Raw genomic sequence first — 26,063 nt, 5'->3', positions numbered from 1 at the left:
GAAACATTATAGTATAATACAAAACAACAAACATAGGTATGATGCAAAAAGAGTCATATTCCAAGAATAACATTTAATATTTTTATATTTTTTTGTATATTAAGTACGATATTAAGATGAATCGCGTAGTGGTGTAGTTAAGATACCGGTCTGACGTGTGACGGTTTTCGGGTTCGATCTCCGGCCAGACATATATCTAAATAATGAATTAAGATATTAATCCTGTTGTTTGTGTATTCGTCTCTATGCTTGTTTACAATATCCATGACAAAGGGAATCCGAGTGTAGAAAGCGTCTTGTAAAGATGTTAGTATGTTCAACAATTATACCAAATGAAGATCGAATGCAGGTACGAAGGTGGTAGATCCCTTTGTGGTTCGACTCCGGCGGCACCACCGCCACACCTATTTCTGCCTAATAACAGGAGTGTTAGGCGCTGCTGTGTTCCGTTTTGAAGGGTGTGGTAAGGGAGGGATATTTCTCCGAGGCTATCCAGCTTAGTCCTCAAGGGTAGCGGCGCATCTGTGGCCGACCTCAGGTAGGAATATCTAATTCTATCTGGGGTTGATTACAGATGTCCATGGGCGGCATTAGGCACGTACTACCAGATGCATGCTCGTTTGCTACTTTTATATTATAAAATAGGGTACAATTAATTTAATAATTAACTTTCTGCTATTCAATCGTAGGTAATATGGAATTTGGCATAGTTAGGTACATACATATAACTACTAACTTAATATACTCCAATAATAATATATGCATTATATCTATTGCTTTATATTACTTGTTGGCAATAAAGTTTTAGGTTAGTAATGGTTTGAGGATGCAATCTGATTAATTAACAAGTATTTGTATCAGAATTACGACCACGTGCAAATAATTGGATCGTTATAAACAGCAGGTGGCTCTTATACTATGCAAGATTTAGTAGCTAAATGTTAATTTAATCGTAGTAATAAAAATGAATCTACTAATTAAATAACATGCGTTTTAAGCTCTTAGTCCGATATAAGTATCACCTGGGTCGTGGGAGCTATGTACATATACATAGATGAATACACAAACACTCGGATCCATAATAGAAATCTAAATTCATTATTTAGATCTGTCTGGCCAGGGATCGAACCCGGGAGCCTCTGGGCGTCAAACCGGTGTTGTGACCGCCACCGCCCGAGTCGTCAATAACAAAAACCTTTTTAATTTCTTAACAAAATGTATGTTATGGTACTATATACTTAATTTGAAATTAATAGTCGTAGTCAAATATGGATCAATAAAATAATCAAAGGACAATTATTCAAAAAATATTTTTAAATTACAAAAAACTTGACTGAAACTAATAATTAGCAATATAATTAAATTGCTGATAAAGTAAATGTAAATAATTTATCATCTAAGAGGAAATCAGAGGTAAATACCCTGACCACAGATAGAAAAGTTTCGATTTATCTAATGGGAAAATCAATTCTGTTTAAGTGCAATACGGATTTTATTTAATTTTCTCAATAATTTACTATCTTACACAAAGCATATGTGTAAGCAATACATATAAGCAAGCTAATAATTGTGACTTATGGCATTGAAATCAAGTTATTCTGAAATATTTTTTTAGTATTACAATTATGTACGTATTAAAGTAAACATAGAATAGAATACTCTTTATTGCACACTTACAGTTGAATTTAAAAAATAGCAAAATACATACACAGGTCAAACAGTATCGAATAGGCGCTCTTATCGCTAAGTAGCGATCTCTTCCAGACAACCTGTGCATGAGAAAGAAAAGAGAGACAAGTGAAGAAAGAAGGATAGTGTGCACGAAGTTAGAGAAGGAATAGGTTATGAAGGATAGGATACATGTAGTTATTAGTGTTAAAGCAATAATATGTGAAACAATTAAAGAAAATGATACAAAACACACATACAAACCTGTGACAAAGTACATATGAAAAGTAAACATAGTGTATAGGCGGCTTTATTTATAATTACGCGGTGACGTTTCAACTATTTGTGCGTATGAACCACAGAAATATTTTAAAAGCTCATAATGACACTATATAATGTTACTACTACTCGTTAAACGCACTACGTTAGTTTGAAATTGTCTCATTATTAATAAATATTTAATTATACCGTAGTATCAACTTCAAACCATAGTAACTGATGTTGTATGAATAGTAAGTAACATAAAAACAATGGTATTTGTTAAATTGTTCTGTAAGTATCCCAACTTAGTTATCATTTATACCTTTATCATAGCAATCCTCGTTATGTCCACTACTGGGCCCAGACATCTCCCAGTAATAGGGGAGGTCTGGAGCAAACTCTACCATGCTGGTCATATATAGATTAGTTCATAGTGGATATCTTATCAATGCGGTGGTCTATGGCCTAATCCTTCTCGTTCTGAGAGGAGACCCCAGCGGTGGGACAGTAATGAGTTGGTTACTTTGGATATTTATTACCTGATTTAAACCGAAGACATTTCATTTCATTTAAATAACATTCGTAATAGAGTTTCTATTGCTTGTAATATGTTAAAGATTGCTCGGCGCAGAATTAGTATTTAAGGGGAACATATTAAGTATACCATAATTTACTATTAATTCCCTTAGTCTATGAAAAACTCTCCCCCATATAAAAATAAGGACACGAGCTCATCACTAGAGTTACGACAGCATCTAAATTTCTTTAATAAAATTTAACCAATCGTGTTGTGAATTAAATATTACAGAATCTTATTGAGGCAGGGATTAACATATAAATTAAATATTTATTGCTCATAAATTGGACCTTCGCATTGGAATATCAATTTGTCCTGTTTAATTTTATATTGCAATAAATACCAATCGGTGTTTCGTGTAAGTAATATAAAGTAATATATTTGTTAAGTTCATATTTTATTATATACTGAGATTATTTATTGAAATACCTACTTGCTGTAAACTTGCTGTAATATTATGATGTAGTAAGGACTGAGTTACTCAACCACTACCGGTTTATTTATTTTAGAATGAATTATATGGAAAACGAAATAATGATCAATACTAAAAAAAATCTTCAACTTCCCAATTTATTTTGGTATCAGAATATACGTGATTTGTTTATAACTTTGGAATTGCTTCCATGCAGTATTGGTAAGTGGATAGTGCCGCCCATGGATCCATAATCAACCCTGGATATGATTAGATTTCTACCTAAGTTTGGGTACAGATTGACTTATATGAACCGCTACCTATATGAACGAAGTTGGAGCGCCTAAGTCAAATATGTCTCTCTTACCACACATTGTAACCCGGAACACAACAGCGCTTAACACTGCTGTTAATGCGCAGAATTAGATTGTTGTGCCACTCAGCTCATCAATAAACTTGACATAGAAATATAGAAATCTAATAGGCTCACTTCCTAATGTTCGTTACGGCAATCCAGCTAAGTTTATTGCCAAGAAACTATAAACTAAGCTTGCTACTAAATTTGCATAATTTGAGCAAATACTGCCTTCGTTGCAAAATTATAATTCTAGTATGCATAACATCTGCGATACCAAAATAAATATATTGTTCTTTCGTAATATTATATTTCAATGTAATTATTCAAGAAATAGCATAAGGCTCGTTTAAGTGTAATTAGTACATTTGGATTACTCCAAAATGAATTATTAAATGCAAATAATTCAATTTTTTTTAATATTAAAAATGTAATATATAATGTAACATCTCATGAAGAAGAGATTATCAAAATATATTTTAATTATTTACTAACTTATAATCGGTCAAGTAATTTAAATTAATTGGTTTACTTACATGTATAGCAAAATAATCCAATTAATTAATTTATATCAATTTTACACTACGTACCTACATAATACCGAGTATCTGATCTCTACAAAATAAGTAAGCCAATTAGAACCATGATTTTCGTAACACAATGAATCCTAAATATTTAATTTCCCCCTATTTCACTAAAATTGTTATTAGCTCAATGTCACAAGATACGGCTATCTCAGAGGAAATCTCATTAAATAAGACCGGAATACTTCACGATCCCTTCGTGTAAAGAAAGCTCATAGCAACGATCCCATATTTCTTGCGACGAAATTGTCCAGTCACATTCGGTTTCCTGACTTAGTCCTACGATGTATATTACATAACTTTAATACGGTTGGTTAATGTAATTTTGCTTAATTTGAATTATTTCAATTTTACAGTACATACCTATGTATATAATATGTGCCAGGTCTCTACTAAACACGTAAGTATATAGAAGCATGATTTTCGCGACCACAACACAATACCTTCTAAATATTTAATCTTCCCTATTTGACTAACACAGTTCTTCGCTTAATGTCACAAGATACGGCTATCTCAGAGGAAATCCTATTAAATAAGCCCGGAACACTTCACGATCCCATTGTGTTAAGCTCGTAGCAACGGTCCTATATTTATTGCGACGAAATTGTCCAGCCACATTCGGTCTGACTCTTCGATATTAGATAAGTCCTACGACTTATATTACCTAACTTTGATACAGTTGGCTTATTACATTTTGCTAAATTTTAATTATTTCAATGTTACTCTACATACCTATATAATATGTATCAGGTCTCTACAAAATGCGTAAGAAATATCGTAACATAATTTAATTTTCCCTATTTGACTAACACAGTCCTTCGCTTAATGTCAAGATACGACGGCTATCTGGGAGGTTATCCCATTAAATAAGCCCGGAACACTTCACGATCCCATTGTGTTAAGCTCATGGCAACGGTCCCATACTTCTTGCGACGACGTCCAGTCGGTTTCTGTCTCTTCGATATTAGATAAGTCCTTCGACTGATATTACCTAACTTCGATACATTTGGTTTATTATATTTTGCTAAATTTGAATTGATATTGTAAGAAGTGGAGATATTGATGGCACGTTTAAAGTGTAGAGTAAATAATAGAAAGAAAGAAAGAAAAATAATGTACTTCATAAAATATAAGGCACAAGAAAAATAACTATAGCTATTGTATATTAAAAAGACCTAATACATAGATTAGATAGATATTTATTGTCATAACTACCGAACATTTATAACTCTTGAAATATCATTAATTTGTAATAAAATATTTTTTTATTATCATATTTATTGTAGACAAAGGTATTAATAGTAGTATATGTGCCTATGCATCCGGTCATCCATTCTTCCATCTTTCCAGTATCAAAATGTGCGATATTGCGTGTAACATACACTTTAATGGTAACGGAAATAAAACTCCATCTACATCTTACATGACAGTTTCCAATAATGTTCTTTAATGTTTGCTAAATGTATTTATTCCATAATCGTCTAATGCATTAGATTACGGCAAAAACCCTTCCCAGAAAGTATCTAAAAAAACATAGGTATATATGTGGGATAATTTATTTATTTATTAATACCTACATGATTAGATTTTGATTTTGTTTTCCCTTTTTTTATTTTATGTACCAACTCTGACGAAGAATAGATTTGGTAAATGTAGCAACACTGTAGAAGTCAGTGGGTGACTGACTTAAAAACGATGTACGTGGTATTGGACATTACCTCTGGGAAATAAAATAATAATTAATTATCACCACCAACCTGTCATTTCTACGATCCCACTTACCAATATATATAGATACGGCCACAAAAAACTCATTATACTTTGTGTTCAGTTTAGAGATTTTCGTCTGTTCGTTTCGTTCTGTGTATTTAAATATATCTTTTTAAAAAGGCATAAGATGATAGCGGTGATCTTTGATACTCCTTACGGCTAGCGATAGCCTTTGAGGCTACCTGACCATACAAGCCTAACACCAGTAGCGTCTACGTGCTACGATTATAAACGGACTATTTTCTAAAAATAGACAAAGAATTTACAAATCTGATGTTTCTTTACTACTTTTATGTTTTGTAACTGAATAGTCTGCGTTGATTTTAAATGTACATGTAATGTTTTATTTTATCTTATCATACAGCGAACATCTAAGCCCTCAAGGGATATATCTGTATACGGTGTTGATAACCTATATCCATAGGCGGCCGTTACCACCAGGTGGACTGAAAGCTGATTTGCCGCTTGAATCTAAATATATATAACTCAGGTGACTGACTGACATAGGGATCTATCAACGCACAGCCCAAACCACTGGACGGATCGGGCTGAAATTTGGCATGCAAGTAGATGTTATGACGTAGGCATCCGCTAAGAAAGGATTTTGATAAATTCTACCCCCAAGGGTATAAAATAGGGGATGAAAGTTTGTATAAATCTTCTTAGTTAATAATATTACTTAGTAACGCGAGCGAAGCCGCGGGCAAAAGCTCGTCTTATATAAAAATCATCGGTATGTTTAATCAGGTTTAAAACTCTTAATAATTATTACAAATACTACTCTGTCGTTAATAAAGCGTAAAATCTATCCATTAACATTGATAATAATACGCTATTAATATTTCTTATGAACTAAAATGGTCATAATAAATCGTATTTACATAATACATATTCATTGTTAACAAAACTTGATTAAAATAAATAACTTTGTTCTAACTAACTTTAGTAGTTTTTTGTACTTCTTTTATTTTTATAACGACATAAGTGAGTCGTTGATTTCAATCTTGGAAGACAAAAAATGTACTCATCTGAACTTGAGATTCCTTGGCCATCGGCCGCAAGGCTAGGCAAAAACATAGGAAAACGTGTTGTTCTTTTTATATTCGGCGGACAAAAACATAATTAATGGTGATGTCTGTAATTACTTAAACAGTAGAGTCAGCAGCGTGTAGCGTCTTTGTACAATACCTACTTACCGTGCAAGGGAATTATGGTACCACTAATTATGGTACTAATGAATTGTGATGAAAATTATAAAAATGTTGATAGAATTCGTAGACCATTTATAGAAATTACACTATATCATTAATATCATTAATATCAGTAGTTATTTACGTATTTGAACTTTTATATACCAATTAAGGGTTTGCTGTAGCCTTTTGAGGTGTTTTTTTTTTATTTTTGCGTACTTCCTTAACTTGATAAACATATTTATATAATTTACTGTTTTATCCTTAAAACCGGAATCACGACTATGCGAAATACATAGTAAAGATTTTCATTGCAATTTTCCTGGTGAGCTAAATGCATCTGATAAACTGAACATTGTCAATTAAACACAGTTAAAGAGACAATATACAACCACAAATAAATGGACATAAGTATTGAATTGGGCATTGATTTCATAGTTAAATTTATAACAATTTATATATATATAAAACATAAAGCATTAAATTTTAAAAGTTTAGTAATAGTGTTAATTATTAAAAAAATGGCAGTGATAGCCTAGTGGTTAAGAAACTCGGCCTCTCGATCCAGGGGTACGCACGATCCAGGGGTATCCTCGATACGCACTTGGCCAGCGCGGTGAACTATGGCCTAATGATTCTAATTCTGAGAGGAGACCCGTGCCCAGCAGTGGGACAGTAATAGGTTGATGGTGATGATGATGATTAAAAAAAACAAAGAAATATCATTCAAAATCTCACCCAACACTAAAATAATATCCAATACCGAAGTTCACATTGAGTTTATTGACTCCACGCTGCGTAACGAAATAAGAATCGGATGTAAACAAAGCAATATATACTTATCGGTCTATTTTGTTCAATAATTATTGTTGTAAGGAACCACTGAAACGTATTGCATCCTTACGTAATATAAGTACGTGTGTAATCGCAATTGTTTCATAGATATCGATCGATTTGCAATCTATTTGTCTGATTTGCATGTAGTTGACTCTTCGCTGTTTTATTGGTTGTGATACCAATGAAGTGGGTTACAAAGATTTAGTGTTGGCGGAGAGGCGATAGATTACGAAGACTTAAGGTGCATTTATATATCCAGATTTCGAACGTCTTTGGATATGTTCGATATCTAAGAGTATAAATGCACCACTTCTGTGGCAGACAAAATCATATTATTATTTTTCTATAAAATATTTTGACAGGCACGCCCCAAATTTACGCGCATTTTTATTACGGTATATAAGGTTATTACATACTATTTGGGAGAATATCTTGCCAAACAATCGGTAGATGTAAGTGAACCCTTAAATAGAGGTTGAGAGATATTATTGTAATTAATTTTTAAGCAGCCTTTAAAATATTGTACTGAAGGCTTCAGCGGTTCAGGCGTGTAAGTTTTCCGATTTATTTTCTTTATCAATATAACGTGTTTTAATTTTGGATACAGAATTGAAATACCTAGGTGGAGCATAATTCATTTCCTGCTATGTAGTAATTTAACATTTATAGATTTATATTATAAAATAATTCATATAACACGAAAAAAAAACACTTGTAAAACAACGTTTCATAGAAATCATTGAATACTAATGATGTGACGGGAATTCTAGTTCTTCATATCAATACGTAAATCGATTAAATGCTTTATGCACTACAAAAACTAGCAGTTTATGCCTATTACGTGGTATACGTAGCCACTCGTTATCATATTATGTTGTGAGCAAAAAGCTGTTATTGCGAGTATTCAAATGACCTTTTTAAGGCGAAGTAAAACTATTTGAATTAAAATAATATTATATTAAAGTATTATTATAGTAACATTATGCTTATAACATTGTGCATCCGCACAGTTGCCAAATCGTCAGAAATGTAAGCATGTGGATAGTCCGTTTGACTTGTTTCGTGTAGGTTTGCAAGCACTTATAGTAAACTATTTGATTAAGCCACATGTATGAGGTTTTCAATTTGTGGCAAACATCCACATGTTTGCCACAAATTAAATTTTGTTTAATAAAAATGTTTGTGTTAATCATTGGGACTCTTATCCAAGTGGATTAACACAATTAATTGATTTCAGTATTCATTTTTTTAAAGCTTTTATCATATTTTCTTATCTATTATAATATTTTAGAAAGGAAAAGATATAACAAATAAAAAAATATGCAGAATATACGTGTTACATTTATATGCATTTTTATAAGTAATTCATTCAGTAAATTACATTTTTTAAGTCGCATTCCTATGCATGGTCTAAGAACGACCATATCCAATCATTATAATTGAAACTACGTCTAAGAGTTTGCTATGATTGTGATTTAAAATGACGGGCTCACTTGCTTGATATATATGGTTTAAACGTACGAATAATTGAATTCTTATACATTGAATTACTTCTTATGATTCATATCCATGTCTGTGTAGCCATCACTCTTACGGTTGTGGAGTTGTATGGTCATTGTAATTCAAGTATACTTGAGAATTGGAGTCCTATATTACATGTATTCGTCAACCAATTCGTACTTGGCCAGCGGTGGACTAAAGCCTAAGTTCCTCACTTTGAGACGAACCCCGTTCTCAGCACTGTGATGGCCGATGATGAAAATCATTAAGTAATATTGCACTGACTCTTCTACACTTGAAATGTAAGTTTTAAGTAAAAGCGTGTCATCAAGGTTTTCTTTCTATCCTCATAGTCTTAGACTTTGATTTATTGTGCCTCAAATCTGTTATCACTAAGCAATCTGACACATTTTTGCCTACCAAAGATCGGAATTTAACATTCATTTGTCAACTAGACTTGACAAATTTTGATTATTCGTAGGCAAAATAATCCATAGATATTATTCATAACGTGTTTTAGGTACAAAAATGCGGAAAATTATAGAACAGTATTCTAAATTTATACGTTTACTTAACCGGGGCTTGAAGCGGGAACTGTATGTGTGAATGGCATACTTTCGACGCTTCACTCGGAGTGCTCATGATAATAAAATTGGCAGTGTCAATAACTTAATACTAATCCGTATTCCTACCTAATTAGGTAATTATATACGCGACTCTTTACAAGACATCTATAAAAATACCTAGTATCTACACTTTTTGTTATATAATGTGAATTGTACATATCTAGTATTGCACTATGCAATTCAGATGCGACAAGGCAAGTGGCTGATATTTAATTAATACCTATTGTGATTCAATGTCAAAATCTAGTTAGGTAATGACAACATTGTGCTGCTTGTGACATGCGATATGATATTTGCAAATATAAGTAGATTGTTATTATGCTAGAGCGATGGTTTATTTGTTACACCTTGAAGTGACTAGTGGGTCATTTGCCATCCTGAGTTTGTTCCTTCTCAGTAAGTCTGAAATTTTGCCCTTTATATCTTCAATTATTAATTCAAAAAGTCATCATGTGACTTATTAGCAACCTTTCAACACTCACAGCCCTAATCTAGACTGTGGCGTGGGTGCTATAGGCAAACAGATGAATTCACTAGAACAGACATTCGAATTCAACATTCAGATGTCTGTCTGGCCGGGAATCGAACCCGGAGCCCTTTGCAGTTGAGACCAAAATGGTATGGTAAGGTGACTGAAGGTGGTTGGGTTAGTGTAAGTTACATTTTTTCACTATGCCAAGTACAAGTTTGAACCTTTATTCATTTTAGGTAGTCATTTTTAGAAGGTGTGTTCTGAAAATGATTAGCATTTCTAGTATAAAAAATATGGAATGGTTGGTTTGGTCACGGAACTGTACGTAGTTTCTTATGTTATATATATGGGTATTTATATCACTGGACTATTATTTTTTTTATATTTCTCACTAATACGTATTTATATATGCAATTTTTTCAAGTGCATATACCACCAGTTGATATTACTTTAAAACCTGTTATTCATGATGCATTTATAAACCAGTTAGTAACAATGTAACGAATAATTATTCACGCGTGCTAACAACATAATAATATTGATGAAGGGGCTGACATCTATATAACAAGTATTAAATATATAGTTGGTGAAAGAGTAAGTGGCTGGCACGCAATCAAGTATGGTTACTGTAGCATGACTAATATAATCAGTACCCTTAGTATGAGTTTTTACGTTTTTACAAAAATGACTGTTTTGGTATTTGTTTACGTATTTGCCCATTTCCAATCAACGCCCCTAGCGGATTGTATCAGAACTGATTGGAAATATATAGAAAATACGTAAACAAACACAGTTACAAAAACAGTCATTTTTGTAAAAACGTTAAAACTCATACTAAAGGCTTTCTTTTAGATGTTAAAGAAGGCACTTATCGCTTATTTATGTAAATTAAGTAAAACGATATGTTAATAGATCACGCAATTTATTATTTATAATTTCTTATTGACTTTTGCTTTGCACACTACAATAGAAATCTACAATAAATTGCTTTGCTTGAGTCATTGATTTATGGTTAAGGCATTGGATCAATTTAAGGCTATATAGGTTACGGAGAACTCTTTAGTCACTAAAAGCTTGTTACTATTAAACTTAATACGAAAATATCGTAAACAAACAACATGATACTTTTAACTATATTACAGCTTTTAACGAGACTAATTAAATACCGATTATACCTTTCGATAACTCATAAATTGTATATTTATGCAAGTTAATTATATTTCAACACTTAATTCGTTAGAACTTGATTCATATTCTATTGAATGTTGTAGAATTCTTCGTGGTTCTAGGAGCAGTATGAGGCGTTGTCATGTTCGGGTTCTAAGGATGTGGTAACGGAGAGAGGAGGTGTCTTTTATTTTAATAAGAGCAGCAGACGAGTATGCAGTCCATTTGATGGTAAGTGGCTACTGCCGCCTATGGACATCTGTAATCAACCCCAGATAGGATTAGATATTCCTAACTGAGAGCGGTCGCGTGTGCGCCGCTACCCCCTGAGAACTAAGCTGGAATGCCATAGAAACATATGCCCCTAATTGGGGCTACACCCTTCAAACCAGAACACAGCAATGCTTAACACTACTGTTATTAGACACAAATAGGTGGCGGTGGTGCCGCTGGAGTTGAACCCAATTATATATGTGGAGTTCTCTTTATGAGGACAGTGCTCAGGAATAGCTGCGTAAAGATCTCTGTTAAGACTGTAATTCAATCTAGGGTTTAATATAAGTGTTCAAGGGCGGATGGTTACTATTCAATGGACTGCATAGCGCATACTTGTTTGATACGTCTAATATAAAAAGGTGAACATTGGAATCTTATTATAACATAAAACATTGCGAGAATGAAATAAATTGCGAATTTTTCCACTGCCTTGCGCACGTATGAATAACTACGTGTTAGAATTATTTATCGATTAGGTACTTTAAACCACTAATAAGGATTAACTGCGTGATTAATTGACTAGAGAGTTGCTTTGTTGCATACTTCGCGTGTTGATGTAGATATGCAAATAAACCACTGTCATACATAGATATTTCTCTAGAAGGACTATTAGGCGTTATTGTAATTGCTTTCTATCATATTAGGTGTTTGAGGAATAACGTGAATGGGTAATTTTAATAGTTGAATGTTAAGACACACGCTAGTGTGTTAGCCAAGTTCAGAAAAAGTTAGTAGCAATGTGTAAGTTTACATTTCGAGCAACTTTTGACAAAGTCACATCTAAATATACAATTTACATAGATACAAATGTATACTTATTTCGGTTCATCTGATAAATACTTGTGGTAATCATTTCAACTTGCTAATTCGGTTGTATATGAGAAGTTTGTCCTGAAAAATACTGAGCGTAGCAGTCTCGATATATTTTTGAGTGATTTAGAAAATAACGTTTATTTATATCGAGGAAGCATAATATGATATTATATGATATGATACAAAACTCCTTAATTGTACACATTTTTCAAGAAAATTATTGGTAACATCATAACACGTCAATAAGAATACATATGATAAGCTTGAAAACCATTAAAAAGTTTTTTAATAGTGTAATTTCAATCAAAATTTTATTTATTATTGTATTGCATCCATTTTATTACGTCTCTATAATATAACAAGTGCTATTTTAAGTAAGGAACGAAGCCAGATATTTACTTTACATTACAAACATTGTATTATGTAAAATTCCTATAACAGTACACATAAAGGCTAGTTGACGCACAATTCACATATCGACGACTTCCTTACACGTACAGGAATATAAGTTCGACATTAATAGGCTTTTACTATTGTTTAAGAACAATATCTGTAGAAATAGCTGCTTTCTTTATATAACGGGATGGGAGTTAGTATTCTGTAGGTTTATATGGAAATTGGAGCAAGGAAATGTTCTTTGTTTGTGCCAATCGGTAGTTGATATCTGTCTCCAAGTCAGTTTGAACCTTTTATGGGTTTTGCGGAAAGCATTTCACTTCTACGCAATGGTAGGCTTTTTCATCGTGTATCTGTATTATGTTTAACGTGGTTTGACTGCGGTGCGAGCGCTGTGTTCTGGTGTTTGGATTAAAATTTTATGTATTATGAATATTATGATAGTATATTATGATATAACCTTCAAAAGGTACCCGACGACGAGGGAGCGACGCCGGGCTATGTGGGATTTTCGCTCCTCCCACACCACCTAGTGTTTATGACGGTATGCGACCACACATACCGCCGTCCTTCCCGGAGTCGATTACTGCTCATTTCGAGCTCCCACTCTTGCCGCCCGCAACCCCGGAAGCCCCCTTTTAATCGCCTCTTACGTCAGGCAGGGGATACCGTAACCCTATTCTAGTCCCGGATCTACAGGGACTGTCCCGAACTACGGGAATGATATAACCTAGCACACATGTGTCTAACTTAATGTATAAATAGCAATACATTTGATTAATTTAAGATTTTGTTTACGAGTTAATTATTGAATACCATGGATGACAGTGATTTGAACACTACCTCTTATAAATAGTAAATTATGAATACTAATATTTTTTAAAACCATATCTTATAATAATATCATCTATAGGAACAGTTTACCCACCGCTTGCGTGTATCCGCGAATATTGCGAATAAAATTTGTTATTTAATTAATAACAACGTGTATTTGAAGTGCAATTAAAATTGTTGTAACTTATCTCAACATTATGTTTTACAAATTACTCGCTGTCTTATATCATACATTACAAATTTGTCTTCGTTTTTGGTATTTTTTGCAGTAACCTATATTGGATGCTATTACGTTTTTATATAATATAGTTTTATTTCTTTTTTATCGGTCGGAATGTGTGGTAAAACTATTACATTCAGTCTTTAATATAAAAGAAGGTGCCAATGACGACCCGTGTGGCGGAGCGGCCACCATACCGGTCTGACGCGCAAAGGGTCCCGGGTTCGATCCCCGGCCAGACAGAAATCTAAATGATGAATTTAGATTTCTGTTTCTGGGTCTGGGTGTTTGTGTATTTGTCTATGTGTGTGTCCATGGCACCCACGACACAGGGAATCCTAGTGTGGGGCTGTGAGTGTAGAAAGCGTAGAAAGCGTTTTAATGTACTTAGACTTTTTGCTAGTTACTTCCCAACAATCGATTATAAAAACATTGTTTATTTAATTAGATACATTATGAACATTATGTGTTTTTGTGTTATTTCAACGAAGGTTGAATTCTATTTATTACTTCTTTATGTATCTAATATACTTAACGTTTAATTTTTTTTTTTTTTTTTTTTGGCGCCCAGATGTAGGTGGAAAAAGGGCTGACCCTCTACGGAGGGGGAGGAGCAAAAAATGCGTCCAAGCACTTACAGGCCGCGACGGCCGGTGCCTGCGTCGTGTGGGGCTGACTGAAAGGTCCTCCTGAAGGGAGGACCATCCCACTAAAAACTCCTTTAAGGCATTCGTCCAAGGGGACCGTACAGCCGACATCGGATAGCGACCTCTCGTTTGCGGAGCGAGAGGCGCTAGCGGCGCTCCCTAGAGAGCTACCGCTGGATAGATGACACTGAAGGTGTCAACGTATCATGAATAAGATTAGAATCGTCGGGAAGACGATTCTCTATGGAGAGTTGAACGCCCCTGTGGGCGGCCAGAAGATTCTCCACATCGGTGGAGAGTTTGTTAGGAGCGTCGGTCAAGATATTTCTTGGCCGACGGCAATTGTAACGGGTAGGAAGAGGGGCAGCATAGTCCGCTGCACCCTTGATTAAGGGGTTGGAATGGTTTTCTGAGCGGTCAAAGAACGCTTCAGAGAATTGTCTGAGGACTTGTTGTATTGGAGCGAGCTCCAGGTCGCGGTGGAGGTCAGCGTTTCTGACATACCAGGGGGCATTAAGTGCCCGACGACAAAAGAGATTTTGTATGACCTGGAGTTTGTCTAGGATGGTGGGATTCGCGTGAGCGAAGACTGGAGAGGCGTATGTTAACACCGGTCGAATGCAAACCTTATACAGCGTTCGCTTATTCCTGGCTGACAACTTGCTGTGTCTGCCAATCATGGCGTTGAGGCGGCTCATGTAAGAGCGGGCGGTATGGGTGACCTTAGAGACGTGGGGTCTAAAGGTGAGGCCCGGGTCAAGGGTAACTCCTAGGTATTTTACTGTGGGCCTCCACGGAATGGGGGCCCCAAGTAATTTGACGGAGGGCAGGTTGTTTAATCGCCTGCGTTTGTGGTCGAAGCGCATTGCGGAGCTTTTCTCCGCATTGACTTCGATGCGCCATTTCCTAAACCAATCTCCTAACTCGTTGACCGAGCGTTGGAGTTTGGCGAGGACAGATGACTCCTTTTGCCCTTGGATGTAAAGGGCGGTGTCATCGGCGAAGAGTGAGAGCTGCACCCCATTTTTGGGGATAGGAATATCGTTGGAGTACGATATGAATAATGTAGGAGCGAGCACTGAGCCTTGAGGGACTCCGGCTGTTACGGGGCGTGGGGGAGAGAGGATACCTTCGTGCCTGTAGCGGAAGGTTCTGTCCTGAAGGTAGGAAGCCACGATGCGGACTAGGCGATCAGGAAGACCAGAATGGTATAGCTTGTATACCAGTCCTCCATGCCAGACTTTGTCAAAAGCCTTGGCGACGTCGAAGAAGACTGCTAGTGTCTTGTTACGTCTTGGATAAAACCCGCTTGTGATGTACTCGACAATGCGGTGGACTTGTTGGGGGCACGAGTGCTGGAGGCGAAAGCCAAATTGGTGAGGAATGATGAGTGGGGGAGCATCTATTGGGAAGAGGTGTCCTCTTATGTGAACGAGGATCACCCGTTCGAAAACCTTGCCCATTGCATTGAGGAGGCTAATGGGGCGGTGGTTGGAGGGAATATGTTTCGGTTTCCCAGGCTTGGGAATACCGATAACTGTTGCTGTCTTCCAGGCTGTTGGAAAGAAGCTGAGATCGAGGCAGGCATTGAAGATAATGACCAGAAGGGTCAGTGCCTGCTCGGGGAAGTGTTTGAGCGCCAGGTTGGAGATACCATCCGGACCTGGGGCTTTACGAGGTTTCAAACCGCGGATGACGGTCCGGACCTCGTCTGTGGTGATTTTAATGGGAGCAGAGGTGACAGGGAGAGAGATCTTTTTAAGGACCTCCTCCTCCACCTTGTGAATGTGGATAGGGTCGCACGGTTGAGTGCTGGGGGAGCACTGCGCAGCGATGCTATCTGCGAAGCATTCGGCCTTCTCAGCGTCTTCGAAGGCTATGCTGCCGTCGGGACGCGTGAGAGGGGGAGTGCTTGAGAAGGCTTCGGTACGAAATCGTCTAGCGATTTTGTAGAATGCCTTATGAGAAGGTTGGATATCCTCCATGAGAGAGTTCCAGTTGGAGTCCCTCATTTCGGCTAGCCGGGATCTGACTTTCCTTTGGAGGGCGTTAGCGCGCCTCCTAAGGACAGGGGTGGGATACTTGGCGGCCCATCTGAGGGCTGCGTTTTTAGTTTGGATTAGCTTCCTGACCTCGCGAGGTAGTTTGCGGTTCGGGACCTCTACCACCTTCGCGTTGTCATGAAGCGAAGTCTGAACTAGCTGGGTGAGTGAGTTCACCGTACTGTCTATTTTCTCCGAGCTAACAAGGTAGTCTGGGGGAATAGTATACGGTGAATCGGGGGCCTCTATGGCCGAGGTGAGAGATTTCTCGTACCCTTCCCAATTAGTGAAGGTTTTCGAGGAGGTATGGGGAGTTGGATCATAGGGACCTAACTGTAGAGAGACTGGACGATGGTCTGAGCCCAGATCGTCCAGTGTTTCGATCGCTCTTGTATTGAGCGCGACGCCTTTAAGGAGGGCGAAATCCAGCACGTCGGGTTCTTGGTCTTCCCGATCGGGGTAGTGGGTTGGCGCTGTTGGAGAGAAGATATCAAAGTCCAGTGCGCGGGAAATGGTTAAGAGTTTCTTACCGTTGGTGTTAGTCAGACGACTGTTCCAAACGGTATGTTTGCAATTGAAATCTCCAAATAGTACGACAGAGTCTCCGAGCGAGAGGAGGGCCTCCAAGTCGCTTTGGAGAGGGGTTTTATTGGCGGGGAGGTAAATTGAGGCTATGATCAGGGACGGGTGTCCTGTCATGCCTAATTTGCATATGGTGGCTTCCATATTGGTGAGCTTGGGTGTTTCCAGAGGGGTGCAATGGAAGGATCTCTTGTAGTAGATGGCAGTGCCTCCGCCACGACGGTCGTCGGCTCTGTCATTACGTACAAGCGCGTAAGAGGGGAGACTTACGCCTTTAAGGGAGGGCTTGAGGAAAGTTTCCTGAACAAGCAACAGGTCGATATCCCTGTTGCGGACGAACTCTTTGAGTTCGGGAATGCAAGGCTTAAGACCTCGTGCATTGAAGGAGATAAGCGAGACGCCTTTAGGTTTTTGACGACCGGGATGAAGGGGTTGAGTATGAACGTTACTCATTGAATGGACTTGAACAACGCTAGGTGTTCAGAGTAGATTGCGATGCGCTCCGCCTGGCTGGCGTTACGCATCTTTTGCGAGACGAGTATGATCTCGTCGAGGTTCACGCCCTTAACGCAGTCCTTAAGGAACATGATATGTTCCCTTACCGATGCGTCTTGGGTGGGACGGGGAGTGGGAGTGGCCTTAGGGGCCGGGGTTGGTGGGGCGGTCGCGGGTGCGACTTTCCTCCAACTCATGGGAGCGGTTGGGGTTTTGGAGGCCCCTAGCCGCGGAAAATTGGTCGAATTGACCGGAGGTGGGCCTGCTTTCGAGGGCTGCTTTTTAGCAACCTTCTTTTGAGCGGGACGGGGGGCTTTAGGGCAGCCACGGTAGTTAGCCGGGTGCCCTGAAGTGGTGCATAGCACGCAGGCAGGAGGGGACTCGTCTTCACGAGTCCTCTTGCACTCACGTGTGGCGTGGGGTTCTAGGCACTTGACGCACCTTGGGGGAGCAGTGCAGTTCGCCGCTGCATGGCCGTAAAGCTGGCAGCGGTGGCACTGGGCAGGGTAGCCACGCTTGTTAGGTGGTTCCACCTTGATCTCAGAAAGGCCACAGATTGTGAGCTCCTTCTCCTTGAAAATGTCCTTGGAGGACGGGGTCTTGGCTAGAATGGCCAGGGCTAGAGGGTATTTGACCCCGTTGCGGTTGTACAACTTGTGTACACCTTCCACGGGGAACCCTTGGTTGACTAGATCCGTTAGGATTTCGTCGGTGGGAAGCTCGTAGGGGAGACCCCTAAGGACCGCTTTGATTTTGCGGTCCTCTTCTAAAGCGTACGTGTGGTACGGGAGTTGAAGGTGAGTTAGGAGCCTAATGAGGCTCCTGAAGTCCTCGGTGGTGGGGCATGAAACGCGAATAGAGTCGCGAAGGTTACGTGCCTTGGTGTAGTGGATCTGTTTTTCCACTAGGGTTTTAGAGAAGTCGGACCATTTCGACTTATCTCTGAAGAAAATGTGTGGGGGCGGTTTGCACTTGGCAAGTGCCGGTTCGCAGCGCGTGGCTGGCTTGGCGGGCTTAGCCGCGGGGGTTGAGCTCTGGGGCTCGGTGGAGGTTTTTGGCACGGGGGCCAGAGTGGAGGCTTTTGGCACGGGGGCCAGAGCGGGGGCCGCTGGGGCTGGGGTGGCTTCGAAAGAGGCCACGGAAGAGGTTTCACTTGTCGCCTTAGCGACGCGTTTCACCGGTCGTTTCTTGGTCTTCCTCGACTTGACAGGGGTGAAACCCTGGTCGTCGTCGGAGGAGGGGGCGGTGATGAGGGTGTGCTCCGACGATTCGTCGGAGGAGGCGGGGCGTTTGAGCGAGATGGCATCGAAGTCCATCTCGTGTCTCGGGGTGGCATCAGGGGATGCGGGTGAATCAGTAACGGACAGGGGATCCGTTACGGATTTTAAGGGCTCGCAAAGGGAGCGGAGTTTGACTGAGTCAAATGGGCGATTGAGCTCCTTGCTCAAGAGGGAGGACAGAGCCTCGAAAAACCTATCCGTTACCATGTAGGCCATGGTAACCTGGGATGCCTCCCTGCCGAGGCAGGGAGCTAACGGGGAGGGGGAGGGAAATGCAATTACCCCTAAGGGAAAGTAACTGCTACCGTCACCCTTGGGATAGCCCAAGTGCAGTGGGATCGGGTCTGCCGGTTTCTCTCAGGCCGAGAGGTCTGAGAAGCGCACCGGGTCAACGCTAGCTGGTTTCGTTGGCACCGTTAGGTATCCACCAACTCAAACGCGTCGGGACGTGAGTTTTGTTTATTCCCAATAAATTGGCAATAAACAAAGCACGGACCGCTATCGATAATATCGAGTAGGCGAGAACCGGCCGAAAGGCCAGAGAAAATTCTGGGTTAGGAAACACTAGAGCGCGAGCAGGCGGGGCTGCTCGGTCTGGCGTTCAAACGCAGAGTGATGTCCAACGTTTAATGTAAGCACCGGAAGAGTAGTCTATTTCTGAATTATATATACATATGTATATTTATAATATAGGAGTAACACTGCTGTTATTCGAATCAATATCCCATTAAAGTAGTTTCTGTCGTGTTGAAGAATAGTTCGCAAATACAGTAAAAAAAGAAAAAACGGGCTTTGTGCTTTACTGTTATTCTTTTTAAATTCAAATGACATGAATTTTTAAATACGGCATTTAATTACCTAATACATTTACCAGAACTCTACTTTGTATAATAATGGCGTTTATTTTGCGGGTAATATAACCATTACTTTCAAGGATATGTATATTCATTAAAACCAGAAATCCTATATAATCATAAGGTCACATCTGGCTAAACGCTAGGTCAATTATAGGAAACATGGCTGTTTTAATGTTAGATGGATGCGCTAAGGTAGAGACAAAGTGACTATTTCCTGTGTTTTTATGATTCGTATAAAAACTATGGGATGCGAGTTAATTGTACAATGTACAATGTTAGTAGTCATCCATTGTTTTGTATATATGCTATATAAACAAAACTGATATATACGTTTTTAATTACACAATTTAAAGGTTATAGACCTCTTCATCGTTTGACTGTAACATTATCGCCAAATCGATTTCTGCCTTATAAAGTAATGTTAAACGCTGTTCTGTTTACAGAATACAGAAAGGAATTGTACGGAGTTTCAACTTAGAACTTAAGACTTGCGATACACCCGTGACGAACCTAAGGTAAGAACTTAATATTATATAGGATTTTATACAGATATTCACGTGTTTGTTACTTTAATTAAATTAAAACGTTTAATAGACTGCTTGGCTAACACCAAGTATATCAATATATTCAAAGTATAAAGAAGCATTAAAGTATAACATGTTTGTTTTACATAAAACAAGTAACATGAGGTGGACTTGTTTGTTACTTAAATTACATAAAAAGTTTTAATAAACCGTTTGGGCAACACCAATCACCGATATAATCAAAGTATTAAGAGGAATATTAAACCATAAAATATTTTTGTAAAACAAAAAACAAATGTCACATATTTGTTAAGCGAAACTAAAACCAAGCGAAAACGAACAACGCTTCAAACTAATTACAATAGCGTCTAAATATTTCGTTAGAAACGGTTGCTACATCTAATTCTAACACGGGCTGCGTCCATATCGGTTTCGACATGCCAGCTCTTCCCATGCCTGCGGTATCAAATGTCTCTGCTATTTTGAAACCGGTTACCAGTTTTGTCGTACAGTTTTTGTGAATTGCGGTATTCACTTCAATTCAGAGAGATATCTGTAAGTGTTACAGTCACATAACGCTAATTCATGTACAGACCACATAATTGCTGGTTATTGATAAATTACGTCACTTATTAATACCTTTCATATTTTTGTTGGAATATTATTTTTTGCTTTGACGCATGAAATGTCATCTGATTTTTGCAAAGGAAGTGTAATGTATTAGTGGATAAAGGTGTACTCTTGTAAAATTGCTCATGATTGTGAAATAGTATAGTAACTATATTGTATTTTTGAAATCCCTTCGAAGCGTTTTAACATAAAATACTACGAGTATCACCAGAATTAAATGTCGTCAAAATGGTTTTGGACGGTAATTAATATTATTTGAAAGAGTTTTAACGAAGTTTCGTTTAAATTCCGCAAGATATGTATTGGACTATAAATCACATACAGTTACAAATATTACACGTATTTCAATATATTATTTTATTTTTAACACTTGAAGTATAGTTGTTAAAAGTTAAAATTGTAAATTGTAATCAATTATTTTCTGAAAACTAAAGAAATTCTATAAGTATAATAATACAGATTTCTATTGCATTGTACCTAATATTAAAGTTAAATTAAATAACTATTTAATTATATAACTACACCTACATGTAGTTTTTAAGCAATTATTCTTCAAATTCATACTATGTATGAATTATACGTATATAATTTATAACATTTGAACTACTAAAATTAAATAATAATATAGTATTAAAACCTATTAGATGTTAACTTCATTTTTTACTAATGTAATAAGAAATAACCAATCTATTTTCATTACGAACGTCTAATAGACATCGGAGTTGTTTGATCTTGAAAACGTCTAGCTCGGCCTTGACCGCGTCAATACATGAAGATTATTAATACGATTTTATAGACAAGATCGAAGTTACGTTTTCAAATTATGCAACCTTGTTACAAATATACTATATAACTAGGGATGTGAGAACGAAAAAAGTAAGAATCGATTATTAATCAATCGATTTTCCTTTCTTTATAATATATCGATTATTGCAGAATAAAGCGATTAATGATCAATGTTTTAAATTTAATGACGACGAAAAATATACCGAACCGCGCGTTGTAGAAGGCTCATTTAAAATATATCGATCAAATAATCGTTTTGTAATAGATAATCGATACACTAATAATCGATTATTACTAATTTAAATAACGATTTTCGAATATCAAATAGTGCTTCACATCCCTAAGCATAACTAGTTTTTGAAGCGAGATGCAAACGAATTATTAAATTCTATTGCGATTCGCAGCTAAGAATAGATTTAGAGTTACGATTATTATTGTAGAAATGTAGAGGCTGATGTAAAAATAGTATAATAATCAGCAATATTTCGCAAAGGTTTCTGGTTTCGATGCCCAGCCATCTTTATCACCAATTCAGTTTTTAATTTTAGGGCTAGGTATTTATATTTTAATCTTCCTGTGAACCTTTTTATTGATATTTTATATAAAAACTGTAAAAGTTAATATTTGTATATTTTCACAGTTATATTTTGATTAAAATTCACATAAAGTCATGATTGTAAGAGACCTAGTAATGTTTCGCCATCCTAAGAGGATTAGTATGATTTTATATATTGAAAACTTATACCATATTTATATGGGCTTAATGGTACCTATCATGCTTTTAAGAGCTTAAAGCTATTTAGGTCAATAGATATTATAAATTTATTTTATGTTATGATATAATAATAATTCTACATTTCATCATTTTATTATTATTCTGTTACATAAAAGTGGAGAAGAAAACAAAGAAAAAGCAATCGTAATAATTATTTCTGGATATGTAATACATCGCGGTAATCGCTGCATAATTATTGTACATCTGTAATTTTAATTTCATTTGATCGTTTGCTAGTATCGACGAAGAAAACGATTTATGCAACGTAAGAAGGAATTGTCTTGAACTTTATGTAACGTAAATTGACGTTTTGAAGTTTTAAGGTTCCGTACCCAAACGGTAAAAAACGGAACCCTATTACGAAGACTTGTTGCTGTCTGTCCGTCTGTTCGTTTGGGGCTCGTCACACGGCTCTATCTCTGGCACGGTAACACTTGAAAATTTTACAGAAGATGCATAATAACGGCCGCTATAACAAGAAATACTAAAAATAAAAACAATGTTGAAAATAAATCGGGGTCGCCATACAAGAAACCGCTATTTCTCGACGTTTTTAGCTTTAACTATTGAACCGTAATAGGTAGACAGTTCAAATTTTCACAATGTATTAACTTCAGTGACTGGTTTAATAACAAATACTAAAAATAAAAAAAATAAAATGAAAATGTTGGTGGTACGGAACCCTCCATGTGCGAGTTCGATTCGTACTTGGCCAATTATTCGATATATCTTTTAAGTTACAAAAAATAAATCTATCAACGTTATACCACAGTCTAAGGATCTATAGATATTTGTACCGTGGTTATACCTTCTTTTGTTTGAAAAGGTAACACCAGTCCATAATGACTCGTATTAATTGAAGTGGGATTTTTTGACGTAACTTTTACGTAATCTAGGACCTAAGCATTGTACGGTTATGTTGATATTGACTTTCTCTAATATGATAATAATAATGAATGAATGTTTCCAATTTATTAGAGTAGAGTATGTAGAGTATTTCATACACTACGATAAATGCTGTCAAATGCAACATAAAAAAAGCTTTAAAGCTTTAAAACTTAAAAGTGTCACATTATAAATAGCTCATGTACCGAAGATCGAAATAAGACGATAATGATTGAAATAAGTAATTTAGCATGGCAAAATTATCACTTGTCGATTAAGGTCATAGATTGATTAATTTTTAAATAATTTCTAGCGGGAATAGATGTGTATATACTTATTTATTTCTGCGAGTATAAACAACACATTACGGATAATGCAAGAAAAATTTTAATATAAAGCTTCGTCTACAAACTGTAGCAGAAATTCTAATAATATCAAGGTGTATGTGACTCTTCCGGATCGTCTGTATTGGGCTTTACCTTGAAATTAGTATTTAATTATTAACGTTGGTGTAATCAAATGTTAATGTTAATTGACTTTGCCCAGAGCGAGGTCAGTGAACTAATAGATAGTGCTTAAATGGGCGTCTGTTATTTGTTTGGTAAAATGTTTATTACATAATATTATCGAATACTTTACTAGTTTCAAACAGTCGATCGGTCAAACATGTCAATTTACATACAAACATTGAATGCGTAATCTTTATACATATATTTCTTATGTGCGTGTGTATGTCACTGAACTCCTCCTAAACGACTGGACTGATTTTGATGAAATTTGTTGTGTGTGTTCAAGGGGACTCGAGAATGGCTTAGATTCACAATTTAGTCCGTGGGAATGGGTTTTTTAATTAATTTTTAATTCGTAAGTAGTTATAGAATCGGAAACTATGCATTTGATCAAGTGATGATCTTTAGCAAAGTTGTTGTCCACCATAGAGCCCACGAGGGTTTGGGAGTTGGTAAGACTAGTTTTTGACAGATGGCACCACTGTCATTAAAGGGTGCAAAAAAAAAACGAAAATTTCCAAAAAAAAACAGCAGGTATTAGGTACACCTAAGTATTCTTTTTCAAATTTGGCATGTCTGCTCACCCTATTGTATTGTGGTACTACCATGATGTTGTGTGAATGTAGTACGTGTGAATAGACAATATTAAACGCCAAGTGAAGATAAGTTCAGGATACAATTAATGTGCAGAACGCATCGTAATAATGTACCTATTATTGATTGTTAAATTACTCTGATTGCACACAATGAGGCAGTTTTTATTACATGATGAGTTATATATCCATTTGACATTGTCTTCGCGTTGCGTGATTGAAAATATTTCTGTAGCTTCCTTCGTATGTTGTAAATAAGGTTTAATGGACGGTAACATTTAATTATGTTAAATTAACAGCAATGTTTGAAATAGTGGATTTCGTATAGTTCACTTGACTTACCTTCAATCATTGTGGTTTATGAAATATATGATATATACCTATCGAAATTCATAAAGGTATTTGAAAGGTATAAAAAAACAAAGGTAAATCGACTGCGCTTGGCCAAGGCGGTAGACCACAACCCTTCTCACTCTGAGAGAAGACCCATGCCCAGCAATGGGAAAGTAATAGGTTGAAGACAATAATTACATACATACCTACCCTCATGACTTCAAAGAATATAATTATGAAAACAAAATTCTATGAATGTCGAAATATGGGCGGACCTATAATTTGAAACATACTTTACTATATTGAATAACCCATATTTTATAATATTGAATTATTCAATACTTATTATTTTATACTACTAATTTCTCGGTTATTTTAAATGCTCATGTAATACATGTTGTTTATATGTAAATGACAGATTATCGTAATTGTTAGTCAACAATTTAGAAATGGGCAGTGAACCTCTAACTATTGATCATGACAGTCGTGACGACTGTATTAGGGTCGTTTACGACCAATAACTTTATTTGATCGAGTAATACTGAGAGTTCAACACATAAAAACGGAAATCTTAGCTAATGCTAGGCTTATTAATGAGAGATGTTAATAACACCTCTCATTAATAAGCAATTGTAATAGATAATATTTTGTAGAAACAAATTGCCAATTTTTGATCTTTGGTAGGCTAAACTTTGAATAGATTGGTATTTTTAATAACGGATGGGCGCTACAGTTAAAATATAAAAAGGCATTTGTTAAGCTGATTGTTTTATACCAAATGGGAAATTCTTCGCTAAAAATCTATTAAACCCTGTATTCTATAATTTTGCAGACTTGTAAAATCAAAGTATTCGTTATCGAAAAAAGGCTGTCTTTTGCCAGGTTTGTATCAAACAAGTGCATTATTTAATCTCCTAAGTACATAATTGTAAACATTTAGATTATCGATAAACCGATTATCGGTACGATGTTCCGTATAAGACACGTTCCGCGTATCGCAATTACTTAACTCAATGTAACTTGTTCTAATTCTTTCGTTGCACACCGAACGTCGTTGCTATTATATGCAAAAAAAGATATTTTGAATTTCGTTGGATTGTTCAATAACAACTATGAATCATTTTTGCAAAGAACCTTCAAATCCTTCTATTTCCAAGACAGACATAT

At 36.7% G+C, this 26,063-nt stretch overlaps 1 protein-coding gene across 3 annotated transcripts in view; it reads left to right on the top strand.

Moving 5' to 3' along the window:
• Positions 1-26,063, top strand: part of GV1 (nuclear protein GV1) — an 83,883-nt gene that overhangs the window by 1,789 nt on the left and 56,031 nt on the right. Inside the window, exon 2 of one of the 3 annotated variants that reach the window (XM_073084217.1) lies at positions 20,305-20,376. The exons of the other annotated variants lie outside the window; for them this stretch is intronic. The gene's annotated coding sequence lies outside the window, so the exon portion shown is untranslated. The remainder of the gene's footprint in view (positions 1-20,304; positions 20,377-26,063) is intronic. 3 annotated transcript variants of the gene reach the window in all.

The sequence above is a fragment of the Epargyreus clarus genome, unplaced genomic scaffold (genome assembly GCF_041222505.1).
Source record: "Epargyreus clarus isolate Ecla_fem2 unplaced genomic scaffold, WU_Ecla_fem_2.2 ptg000021l, whole genome shotgun sequence".
Taxonomy (NCBI): domain Eukaryota; kingdom Metazoa; phylum Arthropoda; class Insecta; order Lepidoptera; family Hesperiidae; genus Epargyreus; species Epargyreus clarus.
Note: the sequence above shows the minus strand (reverse complement) of the source record. Positions and strands in the feature narration are given on the sequence as shown.